General features: G+C 44.8%; 1 protein-coding gene across 1 annotated transcript in view; it reads left to right on the top strand.

The window, feature by feature from the left end:
• Positions 1-338: 338 nt before the first annotated feature.
• The window catches only part of LOC119399778 (allatostatin-A receptor), a 57,619-nt gene continuing 39,376 nt past the window's right edge, over positions 339-18,581 (top strand). The window contains exon 1 of the mRNA XM_037666617.2: positions 339-629. The gene's annotated coding sequence lies outside the window, so the exon portion shown is untranslated. The remainder of the gene's footprint in view (positions 630-18,581) is intronic.

The following is an 18,581-nucleotide window of genomic DNA, read 5'->3' as shown; positions in this document are numbered from 1 at the left end:
GCCTCGAGATGGCGCTGCAACCACTGCTTCGTCGGCGCGCCCCATTGGTCCATAAACCGGCGATAGTTTCTCCCTCGCTCGATTTTCCCCTCCGCCACCCTCAATTCTTGCGCTCTTGGTCCGAACACTTCCTGATGCATCAAGTAGATCGCGGCCGGCAATGTAGGCGCGCAAAAGCGCTAGGGAGCGCCAGCGGCAACTTTGCAGCAGACGACGTGATCTCGCTCCTCTGCGTCTTCTGATTTGCATCGCTGAGCTTGGACACGTACAGTCGTCAAAAGTCAGCTGCGATTGCTGACAGGACATTCGAGCACCGTTAAATCTCTCTCGCGTTTTGGAAGTGAGGAAATTCTGAGTTTAGGACTTCCAGCTGGGAAATAGAAACTGCGGGGTGGCGATACAGGAAGGAATTGAAGTTCTTCGATAGCAGGCGGTTTTCGTCAAGTAGAGGCGGGCACTGGGAAGTACATTTCCGACTAGGAAAGGACGCGAATTTGTGACGTCACTACGCCCGCTCTCTACTGTTTTGTGGAGTGTCGTGTGAAGCATACGCCAAGAAGAGACTACTTCCTGGGCTGCGACTGACGAGCTGTCAGTCTGTTGCGCAATGGTTTCATCGCGTTGAGGAGGTAAGAATTTCTTTATACACGGACAATGGGAGACCCCTTGGTGTCTTCGCTGTCACTATTTGATATTTGGCAGTGAAGCACAAAGATGTCAATACAGCGAACACGCAGTATGATTATGCGTCGTAGCCAGATGCACCGTAAATGTCGTTGACCTGATATGCGTTCGTTAGAGAGAGAAAAATAAAATGTGTAATATTTCGTTGTTTCGATCACCGAATGTAATCCCGCACTTATTTTAATATGCCGCCTTTCATTCTCGCTTGCAGCGGGACTTCTATGCGAGTTTTTCTGGTTGTATAGATGAATGAAGAAAAAAAAAAGGATGCCCTCGACACCGTGGTATACAAGCGTGACAACCATCCCTTTCGGGAAAACGAAAATCTTGGACACTATTCCCAGCTGGCTTCAACCCTAGCTTTGTTGTGAGGAACGGCGCGGAATTTTAAACTTGCCGAAACGAAGAGGAAAAACACAGGGCAAACGCTCACTATCGACTGAAATTTTACGGGAAAAATTAACATTTATACATGGAAATTTCTTGCAACTTCTCACACGCATTAATGATCACGTGGTAGGAACACTCACATAGATAAAACTGTTATATGCGCATGTGGTCACAAATTATGAGTTATCAAGAAACGTAAGCTCTTTATCATGAAGTAACACGGAATCTTGGCTGACGCATTCCTTTCCCAACCTATTAATGTCGCGCGGTTCTATTCAACCCTGCTTATTTTTAATAGAGGCTAACACCTGTTTCTTTTTGTTATATAGAACTGAGAGCGCTAAAAATTTGTAGCCGCTGTTAGTTACCGTGACTCTTTCTGCGAACGGCGCTTCATATTTTTCTGACTGGACGTTGGGACATGGCTGGGTGGTGTTGCTATCCTAATCACGAGGACGCGGGTTCGATTGCCGCCTAGGCGGCTGCATTTCGAATGGGGAAACTCTCTCTTGGTGGTATGGCAGTAGCATGAAATATAATCTTGTGTCTCTCAAATGACCATGCGAAAACGAAGTGCTCTCATTGTCCAATGTTTTAAACAATTCAGAGTGCAAAAATTATGTCAAAGTCCCCCACAACGACATGCCTCGTATTCATATTGGGCATTCGGCACACAAAACACCAGAAATTATTATCACAATGCCTTGTAGATCATAATTCGTCCAACGAAGAATTTTGATGGATCTGGAAAGGATAAATGGAATTTTGTATGTCGGGAGAATGTGGAAAGAGCTACGAAACTCTAGGAATATAACTGGTTTGTCAGGTAATTAGAGAAATACAGTTATTGGGAAATACGTCGAACTATTTACGTTACTGCTAACCCCGGCCGATTGCAGGGCCAATGAACGAAATTTGTCAAACAACTCGAGAATTAAATTCCTTCGAAAAAAAGTGAACTCTTTACCTTAGGCCTAACCCCAACGGTAAGGATTTTGGCGTGGTGGTAAAAACAATACCTTCAAAACAACATCGGTAAATACAAAGCAATACAACAATCAATATAAAAGCCAATACCGTTCTACCAATTTTTACTGCAGCGCGCAATAAAGTATTTTGTCATGCAAGTCGCAACAGTATTACATCTCCGGAAAATTCTGAAATTGGTCCGCGCCATCTTGCATGAGTGCGCGTACGTAGAGTCCGTTGAAATTCAATATTGTTAACGGGAAAAAAATGTACAGAAGCTTTCTTTCTTGCCTGAAGTTGGAATAATTAAAAAAGGATGTGGTTCTTTTGGGGACTAACCTGAGGAAAAAGAAATGTAATGATATCTTGGGATACTTAATCTAACAGTAACAATTCCAACGTTAACTTAAGGCAAGAAATTCCACACCATTCTGCTATTCGTTTCAATCCATGCTCAACTAAAGAAAAAGTGTCATACACGAGAGAGCTTTCTTCAAGTTATGTAGGTTAACTTGTACAAACGGATTCGAATTCAGTGTCTGTGGATATCACCGATGATTAACGCTGTGGTGTTTAAAAATATACTCTCAAGCGGGAAATTTTCTGACATTCAAGCCCGAATATGCAGTGCAGTAAAAAAAAAATCATTTCGTATATGTAATCTAAAATGAGTTTAGTACTTTTGCCGAGAACGGTTTTGTGCATTTCAGTTAAAAAATAAATCAATTTGGGCATGCTTCGACTTCACCGAAGATTTACGCTTCAAAGCTGAAAAAATATGCTATTCCCGTTTCGGAGCTGTAACAGGACGTTCGGTGAAAATATAAACACGGAAATTGATTGCTACAAAAATCGAGGTAGGGCTCATACTACATGACTACAAGCTACCATTGGGAACGTACACGCGAAATCAAGTCTACAACACCCTTACAAATCCAAGAACCCCGTTAAGACAACAGAACATCGGTGAGCCCACAATGGCAGCAGTTTGGAACCGGAAACATATTCCATCATCCGAGTGGACGGCGCCCTGTTTACTCTAATCTGTATCCGGCAACCGAAGGTTGCGACGGCTTCTTTTATACTCCAGCAAAACGAAAAAACGAACATCACCATCCATAATGACAGAGAGGCTCAACGTTCCGTCGCGTGGCGTAGTAATTTTCCGGCTTTGCGATGAGCTCGCTGAAAAGCCCATCACTCGTGAAATGGCGAAACTGGTGTTGCGCGATTGCGGTAATTAAAACTTTTTTCTTATTGGTTGCTAAGGTTCCTCCCACTCGTAAAACGGGGTCGTCGCAACAGCGTTTGCACATACCACATAAAACTCATTAAATTTCGTTTTTGCCGAGAACAAGACACAATGAACAGCACCGGTCTGCACTGCAGCACAAAGAAATGAATATAATATATGTCGTGGGTGGGGATGCGGTGGTGCATTCTCTAAAGTACGCTGTTGCAATTATATTGCCGACACACGATCTCCCTTTTTAACTGCTAATAAATGGCCTTAGGACGCAACACATTAATTAAACACCAAGTAAGCCTGGAGTGGTAGAATCTGTTCCAAGCTCGCATCTCATTGTACTTTCTAGTGGCTCCGAATGGCGCAACCTTTCTATATGACTCTGTGGTTATTGAGGTCATCGATTAAACTCCTTAGGAATGTCGAGGTGAAAGTTTGCTTGTTCAGGCTGGTCTGAGGTGAAGTTTCGTTAGCAACATTCCAATCGCAGGGCTCAAAACGAAAGAGCACAGCGCATTCGGTGGACTAAGGGAGAATCTCATTAAGGATGGACTAAGGGAGAATCTCAGATGGTCAGAATTATTAAGCAGCCCCCTATTGTGTGCCCCACCATGGCGTGCCTCATGATAACATCGTAGTTCTCGAGCTTGATGCCGAAATATTCAGAGATAAAAATAGTATTAGCAGCGAAAGACTGAAATAATTAAGTTGTGATGAAACTTTTAAAGAAATCCTATATTGTCGCAATGCCTTCTGAATTCTAGGATCTCCCTCTCCCATTGGTCGTCCCCCCCCCCTCACTGTGTCACTGTCACCAGGGCAACAAGAATTGCGAAGGCATACATAGGCTCGATGTTTTGAAATATTTTCAATTAACGCCACGGAAAGATAAACAAAAGAAGGCACAGGACATTAGGCGTTTCTTCTCTTCACAATAGCTTTACGGTCTGGACATTTCTCGACTACGGACAACTCTCTAGATTTACCACTCCACTATGTGTTCAATTTCAACCACAGTTTTACGTTTCATTGGTTTATATTTATTCTAATCAGCGCACTTTTTCGACATTGGTGCTTCGCTACTACTGTGCTGAAATGTCAAACCGTGTCATAGGGCTTCGCCAGTCGTTTATGCCGCTTTTTGTTGTTCTTTCTTAATTGCGAAGGTGAATGCTTTATCTACTTGATGGGCACACCTAGTCCAAGCTCGCACGCTTTAATACGTGAGCTGTCATATTGGATTCGCCAGTGGTACTCGCTCTTTCGTTAATTTAGTGGATACGGTACTTGGCTGCTGAACCGAAAGAAGCGGTTTCGATTCCGGCAGCGGTGGTCGCTTTTCGATGAAGTGTATTGCTAGGGGCGCGTGTACTGCGCGATTTCAGGCACGTTACCGAATTCCAGGTAGTAAAAACAAACCACAGCCCTCCAATACGGTGCTCTCATAGCTTGAGTCGCTTTGAAACGTGAAACTTCATAAAAAAAAGCAAGCAACATAGCAACCAACCAAACATCGCTTTTCCAATATATGTACTTGCCCGAGTAACGTAAGCACCATGTAAACGTCAACAAATGTTCAGTGAGACAGATAGATGAACAGGCGGAAATGTGCGAAGGTCAACAAGGCGAGCGCACAGCTTATTACCCTGTTTAACCATTTCATTTCTGCTTTATGTGAATCATTCGAAAGCTGGCACACGCAAGTGCTTCAACTGCCATTAGACGCGTTCCTTCATTCTCGCGCCTGGGAAACACCACGCGTTCATGATAACTCCTTACCAAGCGTTTCAGCTTTCTGTCTTCTTTGTTCATCTGGCCCCGTATTCACCAAAACCTCTTACGCTAAAAACGTTCGTAAGAGAATATTTCAGCCAATCACGATGCGGGACATATCGTTAGCGAAGGCGGCTGACCAACGGGAAAGCGCTCTTACGAAACAGAAGTTTTGTGAATTGAGTCCCTGCTTCTGGGTGGTCCCTTGTCTCGCATGAACTATAACGTCCCCAATATTCGCGAAAGAAACGACGAACAAAGCACGAGAGACAAAACTCACACAGGACGTCCGATCGGCTGGATGGCTGACTCCCAAGCGTTTATGGTCGCGCAGACACACCGCGAAGCGAACAAAAAAGCAGGACAAGAGGCTTTTACGAGGACTTCTCCGCGCGTTCAGTTTGATGTGCCGCCAGTGTTTCTTCTCTACCCGCCGCGGGCCACTTTTCGTGTCACCCCGGAGAAGATGTCCGCGCCAAAAAGAAATAAGTGACGCCCATCAGCAAAGCGAACAGCCATTTACTGGAGCAGGCGGTGCACTCTCCAAGGAAGGCGCGGTCGTCGGTATCGTCCTGGATTTGCTTCACTTATTATTTCTCCGCGCTTGGCAGCCATGCGAGCGACCGTGCGGAAAAAGAAAATATGGGGCAAAGGACTGTGAAGGAACAAGTCTGGGCGAAGAACACAACAGACATTCGCACACTGCAGTGCACCCAGTGCCAACTGGCTCGCTGGCACGATTGCCTTCGTACGAGAAAGGAATTGCGGCAACGTCCGAGGTGGTCGTGAAAGTGCTCATTCGCGCTCGCAATGACCCTTTACGGCATCAAGGAAATGACCTTTAGCAGTTCACGCTTGCTCTTTACCTTTATACGCTTGGCTACACCCTTCTTTGCTAGAGCTTTTAGCTTCGTCTCATAACGCGGACTGTTCTTGTAACGTGCCGCCCCAGTGATCCACTGCTATCTGTCTGACCTTTATCGCGAAGCAGCTACAACGCAATAATAAGGTTTAGAGAGTGATCCAAGTTCGGGTAAAACATTGTGCAATCACCTGTCGCTTCACATTTCAGATATTGGCTACAGGGAAAACCAGACCGTGGTCAAGGCACAACCGGCGATCGATGTTGGAGGTTAGTTTCTAGGCGTGTATGAATTAAGGCTATTAGGACCAGATGCTCTAGGCCTGTGTAGTCCTACTCAAGCGTTACGTACGCATTTCCTATAATTCCGACTGTTTCCGTAACATTGATACGAAATATATGGTCAGTACATGGATTCCATTCGGAAACATGGAATTGTTGGAATGGCATTGGAATCCCATATGTTTGCATAAGATTCTTACGAAAATATACGGATTCCATAGACAGAAATGTGGAAATATTCGAATGGCTTTAGAATTTTATGTGTTTTTGTAAAATTCTTACGTAAATATGATGAAAATATATAGATTCCGTAAGGAACCATATGGTATTCATAGAATGACATATGGAAACGATTCAGTAGCGCTAGCACTCTATAGGTTTGCTTCGTCCCGGTTAGGTGTGCCCCTTTTTCCCTTGTTGTGTCCGAATCGCCCTCTAGAGCAAAATACCGAGCGTTAAGGACATCACGTTTGTGACAAAGATCCTGCCAAGGTCCCACAAAATATAGAAACGTGCTACGCGAACTACAAAAGAATGAAAAAAAAACAAGGAAAAACAAGCATTAAGGAACTAGTCATCACGAAAGCTCTAGTAGGACGAGAAACCTTTTCATAGAGTAGTTCATGGATAAATTTTCATGAAAGTTCTATCGATCAACGGTACCCTTTGCATAGCGTATCGCGGACATATGCGTAAGATGCCTTCTGCGTTTTTAAGGAACATCGCGTACTTCGTAGTCCGGACCATCTGCTCGGCCGAAAAGGCGCAGGTGTTGCTGAGTGAACATCGCGCCTTTGTATAATCGCAACTTTAGCCGCTAGCTTGCAATACGCCTTTTCGTGGTAGGTCGTACCATCATTAGCATATTCGGATGAAGTTCGTGAAAATGACGATGGCGATGATGCATGAGGCCAATATGCATGACAAGAGGCCAATATGCATGACAGATTCGACTGACAAGCCTTTTTTTGACAAGGACGCGTACGTTCTTGTCAAAAAGAACGCGTTCTTTTAGTTAGTGCGGCGAACACGGGATGAGAGCATTTCCCTTTCATGAAGAATCGTTCACCTCGAAGACTGCCGCAGCACCTATTCACTCACAATCATTGTCTCTACCACAGCAATGTAGAAAATATAATAAGAGTAATGATAATAATAATATCTTGGGTTTGATGCGCTGAAACTATATATGATTATGACACACCGCAGAGGAGGACCATGGAAATTTCGACCAGCTGATGTCCTCCAGCGTGCACTGATAATGCAGAGTGCACGAACCTCTAGCATCTCGCCTCCATCGGAATGAGAACGCCTAGGCCGGGATTGAACTCGCGACATTCGAGTCATTAGCCGAGCACCGCAACCACTACACCACCGAGGCCGACAACCTAGCTCAATGCTTCATCCTCGAGAACCACTTTTCGATTCAAGCTGCCCATACCACCACTTTACCAACATATTAAGGTTACAATTTCTCTCCGGAAAAATGGCACACTTCCTGATAATATTCTCCATCATATTGGTATTGCTGTTTAACCGACATATACCCGTCTTGGTAGCCTAGCAGTTGATGCCAAGGTCGTCGGTTTGAATCCCCACCACAGCAGCAACACTTCACTGGAGGCCAAGAGCCAGCACATGGGTTAATTTAGATTTAGGAGCACGTTAACGGAGCCCAGATGGCGAAAGTTAATCCACAGTCCCCCAGTACGGCATGCCTGATTATCATATCGTGGTTTCGGCATCCAGAAACTAATTTATTTTATTAGGTAATATTTCGCTTATCGCTTTCTCGAAGTGCTTTGGACAAATATGACCCCTGCGAGAACCTCCTAGCAGTTCTTCATTGAGCAGAAACTCCTTCGTGTAAAGGAACAATAGGATTGTCGACTCCACTTGGTTCAGTGCTAGATCCGATGGCAGTCCGGTCATTTCATTCAGGTCTATTTAGAGGCAAGAAAGAAAAATAAACGTAAATTTATGACGTACCACGCGGGTGGCGCACACAGAAAATTTACCGTACATATATTGCTCTTGCCTGTCTGAACCGTACTAGCCCACTAGCCACACTCTAAAAAAAGGAGTCATTTGACTCCTTTCCTGAGTCATGTGTTGCTACGTATACGACTCCCTTTAAAAAGACACGTGAACTTGCTTTGTAGATCACTATACTCCCTTGGAGCGTCGTGGGGCCCTAAACAGGGTTAACGTGCTTCTTCAGGGAGTCATCTACGTCGCCAAGTCAGGAATCACCGCAAATAGTAACACATACTCTTTTTTTTTTCTCACAGTGCACGCTGCCAAAAAACAACAACTCTGCAGGATTCGTTAGACGACGTCTCTGTTTATATCCCGATCGTTCAAGAACCTTCGTTTCGTAACGTCTTCTTACGAACGTCCTTTCTTACTGCTGCTTAAGCAACATTCTCAGTTGTTCTTCAGCAACGTATCTTTCTCTCTCTCTCTCTTTCCTCTCCATATTTAAATCTCCCCCACCCTGTCCCCATGTGTAGGGTAGCAAACCGGTTGTCCTATACTGGTTAACCTCCCTGCCTTTCCTTCTCTACTATTTCTTCTCTCTCTCTTCTCAGAATGTCGGACGAGCAAAGCCAGTGTGTTCACTGCGACTCCTTCCTTCCCATACGATAAAAGAAGCAACGCATTCTTTCGCGAATCGGATGATGTCCCTTACCTCCGCTGTTCCAAGTAGACACGCATACCATTTACTCTCCTGTATAGAAGCTGCCGATGGCTGGAGCCCTTGAAAGAGACTCCGAACTAACAGACGTCATCGACGGCTGTTTACCCAGACATATTACCTCTGCCATGCCGATCGTGTCTTGTAGTGTAGGCGGGTTGATACGAAAAAGCGTAAGGAAGGAATGCGGTGCAATATAACGCTGGATGACTCGCAATTAGTAATCTGACAATGTTTTGCCGCTAGCATCCCGAGTCAGGTTCCGTGGGTAGCGAGTTCATTACGAGTGACGAGGGCCGACGTGTGATTTCTTTTTATCGCGTACCCGGTAATATTATTCGGTGGGTTTGCGCGGTGCCCTCCTCCTACGCCTCCTATTCTCTGTAACGACGTTGCATCGAGTTCCACTGCATCGTGCCTCGCTGACATTTCGCCTTGCGCTTCCTCGGCTTGCCACACGGACAAAAAAAAAAAAAAGATCCAGATTGTCCCGCATGTTAACTGAAAGACCGAACTCGAATATTTGCTTTCGCTCTCGAGGTATGACTCTGAACGTCGTTGCCTGAAACAGCGATTGCAGACTTTGTTCACAGCTTTCCAACGTTGCTAAGTTTATTATAATGACGCCTGCAGGCTGGCTGTTGTTGAGTTCCTTATGAACCGTACGGATGTGTTTTTTCCCAATCCGCATTACACTCTAAGAGAAAACAAGATACATTTTAATCTTATTGGTGAGTACGGACTTCTCATGTGCATAAGTCTCTTTAAAGCTTTAAAGGTATATGTTAACTCTCATTCGACGACCATTGTACTCTCTTCCGAGAGTCATGGGAGACGCGACTCTCCAAAGAGTCGCGCCACCCACGACAACGCTCATTAGGCAGCCTTACTATTTTTTCACCACCTGTGCAACACCACTGAAAGTTCAAACTGAGTTCTTTGGCATGAAACGCCTACTTAGCCTCCAGGTGGCGGAGCCGAATGAATTCGTGAAACGAAATTTGGTACGACAAGCACATAGTCTCAGGAAAGAGGAACACGTTTAGTTGTACCTTCTTGGATGTGGGCGCGAAAAGACAAGGACAAAGGGAAGAAAGTACACACACACTGGCGCCAGTTGGTTTTACCTCTACCGATCCCCCTTGCAATCAAGAATGGAGGTTCGAACACATCATGAGCCGAGGCCCAAGACTTCAGCCATTGCCCGTCCACAGGTCCCAGGAGATGGCTGCAAGACTTAGCCTGCCGGTCGCCTTGTGACCCTAGCCGGTACGCTTCGCCGTTTATTGTGGACAAATAAGTTATTTTCTCTTTCTCTCTCACACCATAGCAGTGAAAGTTGAACTGCTACCGCCAGCTCGAAGCTCTCTCGTAAGGCAGTTTCTAATTACAAGAAGCGCCCTGCTCTCCCGGAATGATAGCTTCTTCATTTAGCACACTTCATACAAATGAGAACGGGGGAGCTCGTAAAGCAGCGCCACTCCGTCGGCGCTCACGCTGATGGGGCCTGATTACCCATTCATTAACCCTCACCGGCATGACACGTCTAATAGCCATTAGTACTTACGTTCGTATGCGTGCACGCGTCAGCCGCCTGCAGCAGTCCGTTCTAACAAAATGTGCCATAGTCGACGCGAACGTGTTGCAAATTTGGCGCCGCCCGAGTCATCGCGTAAGAAAAATGCGCAGTGTTCTTGTACTATACGGGGAGACACTTAGACTGGGTACTGCTGACGCGGCTTCAGGCAATATACTGACTTGCTGTAGATGCGGCGCTCATTTGTTAAACAGTTGGGAAAGAGATTCCTGGGCTGCGCAGTTGTGTTTCGCAAATAATGGGAGGAGTCAGCAAATGGCGCGGGCCATGCGGGTCGCCATAAATTTACAGTCTGCGAGAGAGAGAGAGAGAGAAAGGAAAAAGGAAAGGTAGGGTGGTGAACTAGGTTGCACCAGATTTGCTAACCTATAGTGGGGAAGGCGGAAAGGGAGGAAAATTATCGAGATAGAATGAAGGAAAGCAAGGACAAGCAACGCGCACGCGCATATAGTAGCGTTCACCGCGCATGTATACTAACAACGCCACGAATTTATAACTATTACAGAGTCTGGTAGCTTCTGAAATGTTTTAGATAAGGCGGATAAGAGTTCACGCTGTTAACGATGGCTTCCAGGAACTTGTTCAGAGAGATCCATAACTTCCAATGCGCTTCCAGCTGATGGAGTTTCCATTCCGTTGAAGAGTGCGATTGTCGTGTCTATCGACTACTTCAACAAAGCGATGACACATAGGTCTTCGACGCGGCGATTATGACTGCAAGATGTCGCAATTAGAGTTAAATTTTGCACTGGTTATCTATGAGAGCACGCTGCGTATAAAAACAATGAGGTTAAGTAGGCGTAGTTCTGTTTGCGAAACGTGGAACACAATAAAGAAATACAGAGAGTTATAGAACACAGGAAGAGATACAAGCATAAACAAAGTAAGTGTGTAAACTGAACAGTGGTAGCAGGAGGTGCTGTTAAAGTCCATCATGAAGATTGTCAGCCCTCAGGAACCCGAATAGCGAATGATGCTTTCTGCGCAAGGTCTCTTTGGAAGGACTGGGCGAGAATCTATAATCTCGAAATGAACGAATGTCCAATAGGTCTACCATTTTGCGCACTATCTAGCTCTCGCTCGAAACAGACTGGAACATTCTACTACCGTGTCTAGCAACCTCCCCCTATCTCTACTCTTTGCCCCTTTCCTTTCAAAAGGAAAAATAAAGTTTTTACCTACCTACCTACCTACGTACAAAGGGAATAGAGAAGATGGTACCTCAGCAGTCTGCAAGTTATCCCTGAAGATCTGCCTATTATTCTAAAATAATTAGTTGTATGGGTGGAATAGATTCGTTTGAGAAACTGCTGCATTTGTATGGGATTCCTTCTGGAACGTTACCTTTCGGCACCTTTACCAGTGGACCTTTCGAGAAATGTACCTGTGCGGTTTGACACTACACAAGATAATGACAGCGCAAAAAATGAACCAATGGCAAGCAAGGGGACAGAGACAAGCGCTGACTTCCAAATGAAAATATATATCGAAAAAAAGCATATATATACGTACAGGCACATAAGCAAAGCTGCACAGCTTCGAAAACAAACAAACAAACAGTCGCGTAAAAGAGCGAGACACCATCCCGCAGATGTCTTTGTCGATTTGACACACCCTCTAAGGTTCTTTAAAGGACAAAGCTATACTATCACAGAATTGTCAACCCTGAACGGTACATCTGTACCCCTTATTCTCATCATAAGGCAGATTTAGTGATAGGGGTTTCCACGAACGGCGGTAGAAGGTCGAGGAAGCGGCTATGCTTTCACAGGTAACAGCACAGGCGTCGTAGCCAGATGCTGAAAGAAGAAAATACAACTTCTTATAAGCAGACAACTTGTGTCACAAGTATATGAGAACGTGAAAAAAAAGAAGGAACTGGCTAACCGTCGAAAAATAGTCGAGTAAATATTCTTGGACCAGATATACGAAGCTGGGCGACTGAAAAAACAGTCACGTCGCTCGACTCCGCTTCCCGCACCCATCCGTCTCCCCCGTTCCTTTCATTTTCTGGGAAACGATCCTACTGGCCGTCATGTGGGTAATATTTCGACCCAATAAAAACATCTAGCGAGCCCGAACACCAATACGAGGGGCGCATCTTCCAGTCAGGCGGTTTTTTCGTTTTTTTTATTATGAGCATAACAATTTTGACTTCAGGCAGGCTTATCAGCGGTCAAAATGTCGAGGTCCCCGTTTTTACTAGGGACGTACTGGGGAGAAAAATATTTGGTTTAAAACGCTTGCCACTTTCTTCTCGTGGCAAGTAGCTCTGCTGACTCTGACTTCCCACTGCAATGCATCTCCGCCTGCGACCGGCCATAAAAAGCACATGTACTTTCTGAAATGTATCTCTTTGGAGGTACGACATGACGTCCTTAAGATTACAGTCATGAGCAATATGACAAGAACACTGAAATGATCTTTAAAAGGTCGTAGCGGCTAAACAAAGTTGGCCAACGCAAAACAGTCCACGCTGAATGTTCAAGAGGAAATGTGTATAGTAGTTTAAAAGTAGTCGTTGATCAAACACAAATTCGGTGTTCCCTTTCATATTGCTCCCTACTAAAAAAGCATTACTCATATTGCTTCCAAAGGTATGCGCAACGTGCACGGCGAAGCTGTGCGCTTATCAGAGCGCTAACAGAGCCGTTAGCGTGGCATGCGTGCACAAAAATATAATTTATTTCACAAGACGAAAATTGTGTCGAACTCTGTAGCAGCAGCCCGAGATGGTATGTCGCTGGCGATAATGTTTCGGTGAAGACTCTTGTATTCATCAGGGCCTTACCAAAACGTGTACTACAAAGGCGAGACAGTGATGTATCTTTGCGTTTTCTTTATTGGGCTTTGTCATTCGTGTGCTGTTTATCGTTAGGCAAGTCCCTCTGTGAGAACTGATGTGCCGACAAAGGCCAGTCTCCTGGATGTAGCGTCAAAATAACTATGGTGTTTTCTTTTCGCACTGTGATATTTATTAGTATATTCAAATCTATCTATCTATCTATCTATCTATCTATCTATCTATCTATCTATCTATCTATCTATCTATCTATCTATCTATCTATCTATCTATCTATCTATCTATCTATCTATCTATCTATCTATCTATCTATCTATCTATCTATCTATCTATCTATCTATCTATCTATTCGTACTGTATGCAGTTCAAAAACATTAGGGAGCGCCTAGCCGGGACGTCAAGTGATGGAAGCGCTAAAAGTGATTCCCAGACCTTCTTGCACTAGACTTCAGCAATATGTTCGGTAAGAAAAATTGGCCGCGTATATGCGGGCTTCGCTGCAAACGTCGTCGAAAGACGACAGTCTTCTTCCATTTATGTTTTGCCTTGCCTCAGACAGCGCCTCCTCTATGTTGAACTGGCCACATCTGGCTGGCGCTGATAAAATAGAGGAGGCGCTGCGTGAGATATGGACGCCATTTGGCAGCGTCGGGAAACATGAGCTTGTACAGATCCCAGGGCCACTGCCAGGTGCCAGCCCAATATCGCAGGCAGAAGGCTTTTTCGTGCATAGCGTCGCATTTTCAGCGCAGCCTAAGAAACACTAGGGTCTTTAGAATTACGTATCTGTGTATATTCTAGTAAAGTTACACACCACCGAATACTTACGTATTAATGCTTTACCTCAGATATGCGTAATATTTGCTTTTTGATCGACAGTGTTAGCAAATATGAGGGCAGCTACCAGTTCAAGATGGCTGGACGTTCAGCAAGTGCTTCAACTTTGGCCAGGTGGCTTAATCGTGTGACGGAAGGAGAAACAGAAGGACAGGCAGACCAAAATTTCTGCGTTCAAGTATCCCTAGAAAGACTATCGTCTTCAAAAGCCTGGGTACATGGCCTAGTACGAGGCTCTAGTACGAGTCACTTGAAATTTTCAGGAGCCCACCCGTGACTTCAACGGGTGTACAGTCAAGGCACCTCATGTTTGACCAGAACCATACATCTGGACCTGCTACAACCACGCGCCACGTCGCAATTAAGCCGTGAACAGTCTCGGCCAACTCCCTTTGTCTCAGAGCTGGTCAGCGTAACAATACAAACCACCTCTTTTGTCCCCCGTCTTACGGCATGGAGTTGTGCGAACAAATGACCGCCCCCGTCCACACGGCCAAAATTAGCCGCCTGCCGTCAATCCTCACAAGCGTTCTTACAGCTTCCATCATTGACCGTGCGCTTGCGAGGCGCCCCAGATCTGTACGCAACTGCTCAATGTTAATGCGGCTGGCGGCACATCGAGACCGGTTGGAAGAGTTGCCAGTCCTGCTCATTATAAGCGGATTTAGGCTCCTTTTTTGACCGAGTTGCTTGCAGAATTTCGAATCCCCTGTCGCGTTTTGGGGGGCTTCGTCGTGCTTTTCCTGCAAATAAGTTAAATATCGCTGGTCACGTTCACTAATAGCCCACTTGGCGATGACTTCATCTAGTTGAGCGTTGCAATGAAATACTCGTTGGGGGAGTCAAGAAGTAACGTTATTCGTGCACTGCCGCACGTGCAATGAACAGAGTGGAGACCAGAGATGCTCTAAGTCTAGAAAGCAGTACTAGCCCCTGTAGTGGAGACTACCCTGAAGACCACTGGAGACTATGCGAAAAAATAAATGCGCGCTTTCATTCATAGTCACCCATATTTCGTTGTGCAACATAAAGTTGTTTTTCGGCCTTCCATTCGTGTTTAAGCGACTTTTGTTACTGTAGTATAATTTTTTTTTTCAGAATTGGGATAATTATTAAACTTCTGCTTATTTTAGACTTCTTTGCAAATCTTGTGCTGCCTATATTGGGCTTCTTTTGCGATTATTATTTGTGTATTTGCTCGGCGTCGTCTGCCAACTCTGCCAGTGAGCCAAACTTTTTGCTCGGCTAGTGCCGTTGTGACCTTAGTATATCGCAGGCACAAACTGACCGCTTCTGCATTCTGTGTGTGGAGCGTAACGTACTTACTATATTATATTGTAAGACCTGATGACACCGCATTGAAATTCGATTTTTTCATATTCAGCTTTCCACTTGCAAATCATTTCGAATCAAAGCGGGTTTTATTCACACAAGTAGACAGAACGCGTAAAAAATGGTTGGACAAATGACCTACGTGCCTAGTGGCACGTCTAACATAGAAAACATGGAAAAGTGGGGAACGCAGATACATAGATGGTCGTGGAAAAATTCTTTGTACATAAACATGAGCAAGTTTTGTACCATTACAATCTTTATTTGCGAATGAAGAGATATTACATTTCGCCTGACAAGAAGAGGCGTTTACATGCAAAGTCCAAGTTACGTGTTATTTTTATATCCAAAGACAAAGTGTTACATGTCACAGCACCAAGAATTCTAATATTCGTTCACCATTGACTTGCTACAAGAAGGAAGGTTTAAACTAATGTGACTTGTTCGCCTGGTGTGTGCCCGTGGGAACTTGAATATGGTATCAGTAGCGGGAACTTATGTGTAATATCATCTTACGTTACGCAAGCCATTGCGGTGGTAATACCTGGGTGTCTATACATGTATTACTGTCAAATACTAGCCTCAAACTAAGTTTCGCCTTATCAGTGGTGTAATTTTGACTACGTCATTATAAAGTGACATTTAAAGGTTGCAGGTACAGTTAGTGGAGCGGCAGTTGTTAGGTCTTGATGACCTCACACTTACGGCAGCTCGAATCTTGCAGATACGTGGGCCCGTGGGACATATCATTAGAGAAGCCGGCTGAACAACAGGAAAACGCACTAACAAAAAGAAGTTTTGTAAATGCGGCCCTCTTTTTTGTTTGTAGGAGCTCAGCCCGGAAGTATTTTTGCAGTTGCTTCTCGGCGCGCGGTATTTATAATAATGAACGGATGAAGCAGCTGTCCTCCTAAACCCCTTCTGACCCAAATTAACCCTCCCTCTCTCCCCTTTCTCCTCCCCTCCACTTCCTAACGCCGAGAAACTCCTTTTTTTCCGCGACGTTCTCCTGTTTCCCAGGCACTCCCGGGAGATATCCAAGATTTATGGTAGCGGTTAAAGGGAATCGCGGGTAGTAACGCGCCACTGGCGCCAAAGTTACGCCTGGGCGTCAAGTGCATCGCCTGAATGCCCTTCCGCGTACAAGGCAGATGCCTTTGCTTGTTCCCTATACTTGGTTCTTTTTCATTCCTGCTGATGTCTTCGCTTGGCTGCTAGCGACTTCGATCCAGAGTCCGACACCGATTGTTCGCAGCGGCGTTCTCTTTGCTTCGAAGCACTTCCCGTTTCTTTGTATTCGTTCCCGCTTATTTCGAACACACGAGGGATTTCTGCATTCTTGGAATAAGTCCGCGAAGAAAAGGTGGTAGTGGTGGCGCGAAGTTTTGGTGAGAACGGAGAACTAGACGTATGGGCCGAGCTGGGTGGAAACGCAAAGATCTAGCCTTGCTTAACACTTATTGCTTCAGATGCCAGTTCAGAGTAGTGAACAAAAACAATTCGCCTGAATGGGAAATGACTCTGCAATTTATTTAAAGGTTCGATAGAGCATGGCACTTGAGCGAGCCGGTAGCCGGGCGAGGAAGAAAGATTGGCAGGGGATGAATTTTCTTTCCATTTACCGTGAGCGAGCGCACGTTCGTTACATTTGTCCTCCATTTGTTTGAGCTTGCCATAATGAACGGCTTGCATAAATGCTACCTGGTTTTTCTGCCTGCAACTTTGATAACACTCAATCAGTTTTAGTGGTAGAAATGTAAAACATAAACAGTTTACCTGACTTGCCGGCCGAAAATTTCGCACAGGCTCATTTATGTCGCGATTTGTTGCAAAAAAACAATTTTTTTTCGCATATGAGACCTCGTGCACATGTATACATTCATGTCAATTTGATAGGTCTGTTGTAATGCTCTTTTAGAATATAGGTTGGACTTCGTGTTTACAAGTATAAAAAACATTCCTGTATGAAGCTCTATACTCTACAAGATGTTAATCATGTAAAACCCACACAATTTCATGTTATGTAAATATCACGCAACAGCATACGCCATATTATGTGGAGTATGTGCGCCTGTTAAAAGCGCCCCCACCGCCTATAACAACCAAGGAAGCAGCGGTAGGCACGGCAGAGTAGATGGAGATGCGAGTATGGGCCAGCTTTGATGGACAGTTTCAGGAGGGCGGCTCAGCTATGGGGCCCATGTTTTTCGTGAAATGATTATATCGTCCACCTCTATCGAAAAAACTTTGCTTGCTCAAACGAATGAAGTTATACAGCATAAATATCGCACACCTAAATTGAGGCTGTCAGAGCATGTTAGCAGAACTACACCTTCTGCACGTTTCGGAGCAAAAACGTTCGAAATTACCACAGTCTAGTGAACTTTCGGATGGTGTTCCATGGGACAATAAACTCGTTCGTGATTATAGCACCACCGTGTCTAAGTTACACAAAAACGGTCGCATAATAAAGAAACTTTATAAATTGTCAGCGCACTTAATTTTCGGGCGAAACTTTTGGCATCTTCGCAATAAAGACTTGTCAAGTCTTTCTTTTTGTATTTTTATAGTTCTTCGGTATTTTATTTGAACTTTACCTTCTGTGCTCGACAGCGCATACATACCATACGTCAAGCTTACCCTAACTTGTGAATAAACGGCGAGACAAAATCTTGCACATTTACAGGCCTTAAGGTTAAAATTTAGAAAGGTAGGGGTTTGGGTAGTTGGTACTGCACGATTTTTAGCCTAATAGGGCGGGAAAGCTACAGAAGATAAGCGAGGACAACGTTTGTCGCATGTCGTTGTCCTTGGTCGTTTTTTTTTCGCGCTTTTAGGCTAAAGAACAGTGTTAAACAGCGAAAGGAGATGAAACACGAGCGAAGTAATACACAGGGCGAGCGCTGCCTCTGTGTCCAGCGCTCGTCCTGTGTTTTTCTTCGCTTGTGTTTTGTCTCCTTTAGCGCTGTTTTTCAGATTTACAAATATGTGACCGACTAACACCACGAACCACACTTATCAATGTTAAAGCTCGTTTTCAACGCGACGCTGGCCGCTGGCTTCGGTAAACCTTGAAATGCGCAGCAGAATATAGATCCGAGTGCATAA

Source organism: Rhipicephalus sanguineus, chromosome 7, assembly GCF_013339695.2.
Source record: "Rhipicephalus sanguineus isolate Rsan-2018 chromosome 7, BIME_Rsan_1.4, whole genome shotgun sequence".
NCBI lineage: Eukaryota > Metazoa > Arthropoda > Arachnida > Ixodida > Ixodidae > Rhipicephalus > Rhipicephalus sanguineus.
The sequence above is the reverse complement of the archived record's forward strand: the minus strand, read 5'-3'. Positions and strand labels throughout refer to the sequence as shown.